At 39.3% G+C, this 9,105-nt stretch overlaps 1 pseudogene; it reads left to right on the top strand.

Annotated features, from left to right (window-relative positions):
- The first annotated feature begins 329 nt into the window (after positions 1-329).
- Positions 330-2,618, top strand: LOC149243895 (cullin-1 pseudogene; annotated as a pseudogene).
- Positions 2,619-9,105: the final 6,487 nt, after the last annotated feature.

Here is a 9,105-nt window from a genome sequence, read left to right as displayed (position 1 = left end):
ATAAAAAATATTAAATATAAAAGAAAAATAAATTAAATTCTATTTAAATAGTGTATGCTAATTTTTTTTTTCAAATAATGGATTGAATAGTATGACAAAACAAAACAAGGAAACCAATCTGCATAACCGTCGGCCAAAAGGTGTTATATTGACCCCGTGTCGTATAAATTCAATTCAATTCAGCATGCAATTTTAGAGTTTGTGATCACCGGTTAAACATACATTGATAGTAAAGTGGTGATGCGAGAGATCTTGTACTCGCTTTGTCGCAACTCCCAACTCGTGAAATAATATTGTTATTGTGTGGAGGCACCGAGTGGAAATCTCTAATGGCGGGCAAGTCGAAGTCGAAGTCGAAGTCGAAGAAATCGAATAAAGAAGAGAAGGTCACGCAGAAGAATGAAGAGATTATATTGAAGCTGGCGGCGGAGGAAGGGAAGATAGAGTGGGAGGAAGGACAAGCTTTGATCTCAAGAGGTTTGGGAAACTTGAGAAAAAGAGTAGAAGGCAACTTTAAGAAGGATGAATTATTTTTCTCCTATGAGGAGTTTATGGAGGTTTATTTGACTATTTGCCAACTGTGTTTTCAAGGCCACCATCAGCAACTGTACGAAATGTACAGGAAGTCGTTTGAACTATACATATCTTTGGTGGTTTTACCGGCATTGAGTAAACAACAGGGTGGTGATGGTGAGTTCATTTGTAGGGAATTTGAAAAACGATGGGAAAATTACAAGATCATGGCCCAATGCATGTCACACATGTTCTCTCATTTGGATCGCTACTTCGTGCGCAGAAAGACCGGTGTTGTGCTGCCCAGTCTCAGAGCAGTTGCGTTGCTCTGCTTCCGTGAGCTTGTGTATGATCACGTACGGGTGGATGTGAAGAATGGCGTGTTGGATTTGATAAATCGAGAGCGCGAGGGAGAGAAGATTGGCATGGCTTTGGTGAAACACGTTGTGAACGTTTTCTTGGAAATTGGTAATGGTAATGGTATGGGCTTGTACAAGAATCATTTTGAAAAGCCCATTTTTGAAGATACTGCAACTTACTATGCTCGAAAGGCGGCTTTATGGATTGTACAGGAATCCTTGCCCCAATATATGCTAAAAGTTGAAGAGTGTCTGAAACATGAGAAGCACAGAGTTGCCCCTTATTTGCACTCCAGCAGCGAACACAACTTAATGGAGATAGTAGAATATGAACTCCTCTTCCGCTATGAAACTCAACTTTTGGAAAAACAGGATTCTTGTTGCCGTGTGTTGTTCAGGGATGACAAGAAAGACGACCTTTCCAGGATGTATAGGTTGTTTGGTAAGATACGCCAGGGTTTGGAACCAGTGGCATGTATTTTAAAAGAACATGTAACTACCGAAGCAATAGCATTGATTAAATGGGCAGAGGATGCTGGGAATGATAAGCATGAATATGTGCCCAAGCTTATTGAAATCCATGGCAAGTATAAGAGTTATGTAGAGCATGAATTTCAAAAGCATAAGCTTATTCTTCTGGCTTTCAGGGAAGCATTTTCTGTAATGTTTGATAAAAGAGTGGGAGCAAGCACGAGTGCAGAGTTGTTGGCAGAATTTTGTGATAGTGTACTCAGGAAACCCAAACTGATGGACGATCATATTGAGAGCATTTTCCAAAAAATCGGAGAACTTGTTTATTACGTTACGGATAAAGATTTATTTGCAGAATCTTGCAACAAGAAATTAGCCAAGAGATTATTGTTCGACAGGAGAATGGATATTGATCATGAACAGAACATACTGTCCGAGTTGAAGAAGGAGTGTGGTACTCTGTTGACATCAAAGATGCAGGGCATGCTAAATGATTTCGCTGCTTCAAAGGAAATTCAAGCTAGTTTTACGGCAAATTCAAATACCAAGCTTACAATATCTTTGGGTGTTAAAGTGTTGAATACCGCAGTCTGGCCAAAATACAAGTATTCTAAACTTAATATACCTTCAGAAATGTTCAGATGCGTTGAGGTGTTCAACGAATTTTATCATGAAATCCATAAGGGCCGTCAACTTACATGGATATATTCTTTGGGGACATGCGACATCATTTCCAGATTTGATATTAGGACAATAGAAATAACGGGTTCAACATGTCAGGCAGCTGTGTTATTGTTATTCAATGATGCTGGACAATTGAGTTATCAAGAAATCCAATCTCAATTAAATTTAGAAGAGGAAGAGGTTGCCGCACTGTTACATTCCCTTGCATGCGGAAAGTATAATATTCTGCTGAAGAATCCAGTGAACAAATCCATATCATCAGGGGACCATTTTGAATTCAATCCCAAATTTACACACAAATTGACAAAGATTAAGATTCCACTTCCAAAACTAGTGGATGTGCAGGAAAAGAAAGTTACTGAAGTTGTCAAGCAGGAAAGGGGCTGCGTTATAGACTGTGCCATTGCGCGCATCATGAAAGCCAGAAAAGTCTTATCTCAGCAACAACTAATCAGTGAATGCGTTGAGCAACTTCAGAAGATATTCAAGCCAGAAATTAAATGCATAAAGAAGAGAATTAACGAATTGATAACCAGGGAAATTTTGGAATGCGACGAAGAGGATTCCACTATATTAACATATGTGGCCTAGAACATGTACTTCATTCGTTGAAAACAAGATGTACACCATAATGTAGATGGTTTGTTATCAGATCATTTGTACATGATTACTTTATGTATGTTTTACAACCGAACACTTTATCTGATTTCTGATAACATAACTTGCTTCAAATATTTGCATGATCTTGCCCAAAATATCTATAAACAAAACTAAGCTATTTAAGAGTGTAGCATAGTAAGATTTTTAAATAATATTTTTTTGTTTAAATAATTTCTTCATGGTTAAAACTTTTATTTTTTATTTAGTAGTTAAATTAACTATTTCTCTATTTTTTAACAAAAATGAGTGAGTGATAATTTCATTTAATTTAAATTTTCCAAAATACAATTGAATTAAAACAAATCTAGATATATCATGCCCAATGAGGGATCAAATTCCTAGAGGTGCAAACCTTTCCTCAAATTCTACACTCCAAAAGGAAGGCTTGCACCTCTAGGGATTTGATCCCTTTTAGTGCATGATAGATCTGGAATTAAATGGATCTTGGTTGGTTTGAGCTTAAAACAACAATGTCTTTGTTCTTGCCTTGAATGTTCCAGTTGTTGGCCATATTTCTATGTGTATGTAGTTGTTTATTAGTAATTAATTGGTGACTAAGAAGGGAGACAATCTTGTCAATAGTTTGCAGGAGGATTGATAATACACATCTATTTCAATTAATTTTAGGTATCACAACTTTTGACAATTAATTAATTTTAATAGTGAAAATAGAGAGACAAAAGAGAGAGATGATACACAAAGAGGGATAGGGAGAGAGAGAAGGAGACAAAAAGCTCGAAAGGGGGAGGGGGGGCGGAGGGGTGGCTGAGATAGAGAGACAAAGAAGGAGAGATGGAGGAGGGGATGTTTATGTAATTATATATTAGTAATTACTTCATGAATAAGAAGGGAGACAATTGTGTCAAATACTACAAGAAATATTCTATATTTCCCTCCATCTCTCCTTCCTTCTCTCTCCCATCTATGTCTCTATCTCCCTCCACCTCTCTTTAATCCCTATATGTCACCCCCCAAACATACACACTCTTTCTCGATATCTATCTATCTCTCCTTCCATCTTCCTCTCTCTCTCTCTTTCTCTCTCCATTTTCTCCCTCTCCCCCCCTTCTATTTGTCTTCCTCCTACTCTCATTTATCCCTCTCCATCTCCCTTAGCACTTCCAACCTACCCCTCTCTCTCTCTCTCTCTCTCTCTCTCTCTCTCTCTCCACATTTCTCTGTCTCTAAGTCTTTATTCTCATGTCCCTCTCATTCACCCTTCCTCTCTCCTCTCTCTCACATCCTCACTCTCTTCCTTCATCTCTCTTCTTTTTTCTCTCACCTCACTCTGTCTCTACCCCTTATCTTATCTCTCTCTCTTTTCCCTAATCACTCTCCCTCCCTCTCTCTCTCCAATTTTCTCTCTTTATGCATTTATTCTTCCCACCCTCTCTTTCCCTCATACTCCTTCTCCCTATCCCTCCCTCTCTTTCCTTCCAACTCCTTCTACCTATCCCTCCCCCCTCTCCTCCCTCAAGTTCTCTCTCCCTTTCTCTCACTCCCTATATCCCTCCACCTCTATCAATCTATGTCTTTGTTCTTCCCTTCCAGATATATCTGGATTTAATATATATCATGATATATAAATATATATTATAATATAAAAAATTTAATATTGTGTTAATCAAAATTTATTAAATTTTAATAGATTAATATTAAATGTATTCGTACTAATATTAAATTTAATCATAATATTAACATGAATATAATATAATATATTCATACTATTATTGAATTTAATAATAACATTAACATGAATATGAATATTCGTATTTCCATGTTTGGTTCTTTGCTTTTACACTGATGGATTGGACATAAAGGAAAAAAATAAATTAATTTGCATAATGAAAAATTAGGACAACATGAAATCAATATTTGAGAGTAGGGGTTCTTGAAATGTTGCATTTGATTACAAGATGTTCTTCAGCCAATGAAAGAAGTAGTGCTAGGGTTTTTAGATTTTTTCTATGGTTTTGGGAAACCTGACACCTTTGCTATATACGACGTTGACAACTCTTCCATGGACCTGCTCCATACTTTTGCGCTGATGGATGGAATGAATGTCACTGCAAGGGGTGGGGAGAGATCCCCTCCTACTGAAATATTGTGAGTGGTGAAACAAGTTTATAAGGCACACACACCGCAGGCACACAAAACATTCATGGGAAAGGACCCCTTGTCCTCAGAGCCTAATGGCAGACTCACATGCCCAACCAGTGCCTCCCAAGGGAAACAAAGAAGCCCCACTTTGTCATACATAATAACAAACTCAAAAATGACAGGAAATATGTGAAGGACCACAAAATGATCCGCAAATTTATAGGAGTCTGGCCAGCTGAATGAGACCTGGTTAAGTGGATTCAACATAAATGGCAACCAAAGGGTCACATGAGACACTGAGAGGAGTGTTATAATCTAGATCTGGAAAAATTCGTAGCTAATCCAGTATGGGTTCGCCTCTTTGGCCTCCCGGTGGACTTCTGGGATCAAATATCCAGGAGGGTATCGGCAACTGCATAGGAAGTTTTGTGAAAGTTGCAGACTCCACGAGAAGGGGAAAGTACACGCCTTACACAAGGATTTGTGTTTATATGAATATAACAGAACCCTTACCAGAATCCATTGAACTGGAATACCATGAGGAAGTATGGCAACAACCCATTAACTACGAGCATATCCCCTTCAGACATTGTAGATGCCATGAATATGGACATTTGTTTTGGGACTGCTTGATGAAATAGTCCAAGACCCAGGAGCCATCCAAAGCCAATAACTTAGGGAAATCACAAGAAGTGGAGGGATTTCAAGAAGTACAAAGGAGGAGGAAATCTGAAAAGAACCTTCATACCTCTACCCAACTGCGACCAAGCAAAGGACCATAAAAAGATAATCGATATGACATCTTGAAGGAGGAGGAAGAACCCAGGGAAGGTTGGATGGAAGCAATAGGTCTAGACAATGAGCTAGCATAGTAAAAGGATGGAATTAGTGCCAAAAGAAAGGCTGAAGAGGAAATATCTGACAAAGAGGTCACGAAATAGACAATGGAACATGTCAACATGGAAATCGACAGTCAAAGAGAAGAGATAAGCAATGAAGAGTAAGTCTTAAGCAAGATTTTGAGTGAGTGGAGGCATTTGGATGAGCGTTTTATATCGGAGGATCAAAGTAAACTTTACAAAGAAACATTCCAATAGTACATAGAAAAACAAGGGATAGGGGAATCATTTCAATGGTAACAACTGGGATCACAAATAAGTCAGGGGGGGCCATGGACCCCTAAGCAAAGGAGGGAAGAAATGAGGAAGAAAAAATTTAAATGAGACCATTCAAATGATAGGAGAAATGTTGTTGAACTCTACAAGGGTGGTGCCACTATCAATGGTATTCCATCAACTCAATAAATTTTCCAAATGATTATTACATCCTACACTATTAGAGGCCTTAACATCAAAGGAAAATAACGCTATTTGAAAGAGAGACTCAAGAAATATAATACCAACATCATGGTGATCCAAGAAACCAAGACCGAGGAAATTGAACTCAATGACATAATAAAGACCTTCAAGCCACACTACGAGGTCGTAGCCCAAAATGCCAAGGGAAGTGCATCACTATGAACTGTACATCAAGCGCGGTTTTTTGAGATAGCTCAAGAGAGTGTTTCCATTTCAGTACCTCAAAGATGAATATGCGCCTTTAATGAAACTGATCATGAAGTATTTCAGCTGTGAGGGCTGGTTCTCCCGCTTGTATGCTTATCACATCAGGCTGCTGATGCATTTCACTCAGGTACGGATGATGAACATTCCTTATTTCATATGCCGAAACATAGAAAGGATGACCACCCTTGTGCAACACAAGACCCCTCAGCAGCAGCTTAACCATGTTTATCATTTTGCTCTCATCAAGATTATGGTGGTTCATCAGCTTGGATTACAGGGCATCACTTGGGATGATTTTATCTCTCGTGAGATTTTCAGAGCTTCACAGGGATCTTCAGAGGATGGACATGAGACAGGTGGACCTTCTTATCAGCATGAAGGTCATGAGACACATACTGCTACTATGCCAATATTCATTACTTATTAGAAGGGTGCTAGACAGTTATTTGCAGCAACAAAGCGAGTGTTATCTCCACCTGGGGTGGAAGGGGCCTCACTTCTGACATCAGCACCACAGGTACAGGACAAAGGCAAGAGGCCAATGCAGGATGAGGGGCCTTCAGGTGAACGAGAGACCAACTTCATTCTCATTCAGGATGACGATACAGACATGGGCCCACAAAGTGCCAACCTTAGAGATATCATCCAGGACCAGAAGACAGAGATCAAAGCCGTGTCCCTCAACTTGGAGAGGGCTAAGTGGATTATAAAATACTTGGAGCAGAGGAATAAGCAGCTTGAAGATCAGCAGGTGATTATGGAATTACACAACATCAAGGAGAATCATTAAGCTGCCCAAAGGAGGAGGATTGAATTCATTTCATTGGAGCAAGAGATTAATGATGATCGGGAGTCTTGGCTCGAGAGAGTCAACATCCACTTAGAGATACTGCTGGACAAGGCCGATAGGGACAAATCATTGTTGAGACACATGGCTTTCCACTACATGGCGCAGAACAAGGTTTGCAAGGCACGAATAAGAAATTTAAAGGCAAAACTAAGGAAGGCATCAAAAAGGAAAAAGAGGCAAAAAGAGCATGATCAACTCTAGATAGCTGAGGCATCCTTGGCCCATCATAGCTCTTGATGAAGAAGGTCCAGCCCAAATTTCAAGAAATTTGGAGCAATTTTTGCATTTTGGAAAAAAAATTTCACTAAAAAACAGGGTTTTCCTCCCTATGCGCCACACCACGTGGCGCTCGCTTTCGCTAGAGGGATCCAAATCCAAAAAACTTTGCATTTCTAGATTTTTCATGATAAATTATGTTTTCCTACCTATGGACAAGAAATTTGGGTAGGTTTTGAGCCGTCAAAAGGTCAAAAAAACACTCAAAAAATGACCTCATTGCCCCTATTTTGACACACAGGAAGCAGTCTTGGGAGATTGGACATTTGGAGGGGCAAATGGACACCAAATCCAGAAATTCCACTTCGGTTGGAAATTAGATAAGCAGGGCTTTCCAACGAGCTATCATTAGCTCAATTTGGACTTTGGGAAGGGCCTAAAAATCAGCTCCAAAGTTGCGTTATGCATAGAGATTTTGGGCGCGACGCATAAAGAATTTTGGCCTATTTTTCACTCTCCAGCTCAGAATTTCAGCCGGTTTTGACTAGTTTCACTTTTTGATGTTACTCTTGATCTAACTTGATATAATTGCATGACCATGATGTAATTTTGGCATATTTTTACTTGTTTTAGTAGATTCATTCACCAAAAGGTGAAATGTGAGTGAATGAATCAGTTTCCTAGCATATAGAGGCAAGTTGTTTCTTTACCTATTTTTTAGTTCCTTGTTTAGATATGGTTGAAATAGCTCCTAGAATGATGAGCTCTACCCCTAGAGGCATGGGAAGGAGTTAGGCTTGTATATATCATGTAATTTCTCAGTCATTTTCAGGGTTGGACACTAGGGATTGCTTGGCACTCCATTGTACATTTGATTTCTGCATTTTTGGCAAAGGAAAGATCAGGATTTTGCAGCACTTGTTGGGATCCTTGTGGCTCTGTGTTTTGATTGTGCTTTTCTTCATGCAATTGTAAGTTCATTGATGTTTCATGTATGCCATTTCCCTTCTCTTTGCTTCTGAAATTAAACAAATTGAGAGACAAAGGTAGAATTCATGAGTTTGTTGTGCTTTGCCTTAAACTTTGTTTAGTTTTCAATGTTTTCTTCAGTTTGAAGAGGATTTTTGGTACCCTCTTGCCCTCTTCAGCTCCTCAGTGGTATTTTCTATCCATTCATTTAATCTAAAGCATCAAAACTACTGCCTACCTTGCCCCAACCGGAACTCTGCAAAAATTTGGCCTCATCCCCGGACCCAAATTTGCCTTTCCCTTTTTCCAACAAAAAACCCCCAAAAATCAAATCAAATCCTTGCACTTCATACCTAGCCTAAGATTAGTTGTTAAATCAGTCATCTCAAGCCCCATCGATTATCTTTTGCTGAGATTGACCCGGAGAGAGCCCTCTCCTGTCCTCGTAGGGCTAGCTACGAGGTTGAGCGTGGTTTGATGTGGACCTAGAAGCCTACCTTTTCAACCTGAGATAAATCTAGGCTCTAACACTTCCCATAGAGGAATTTGTCCGAACTGAGCATCACATTTGGCTCTTTCCACTGTAGACTAGAAGGTCACAGAGCTGCTAGGAAGAAGAAGAGTCTGTGCACTCCAGTGGCTTGAGGAATCCAATAACCAGCCTGCCAAGCAAAACCTTTTTCAGGTGAACTCACATTGAGTCCTTGTATTGTAAATT

Source organism: Pinus tabuliformis, chromosome 8 (assembly GCF_031772625.1).
Source record: "Pinus tabuliformis cultivar Carrire ecotype Pingquan chromosome 8, CPIR1, whole genome shotgun sequence".
NCBI classification, from domain to species: Eukaryota; Viridiplantae; Streptophyta; class Pinopsida; order Pinales; family Pinaceae; genus Pinus; species Pinus tabuliformis.
The sequence above is the reverse complement of the archived record's forward strand: the minus strand, read 5'-3'. Positions and strand labels throughout refer to the sequence as shown.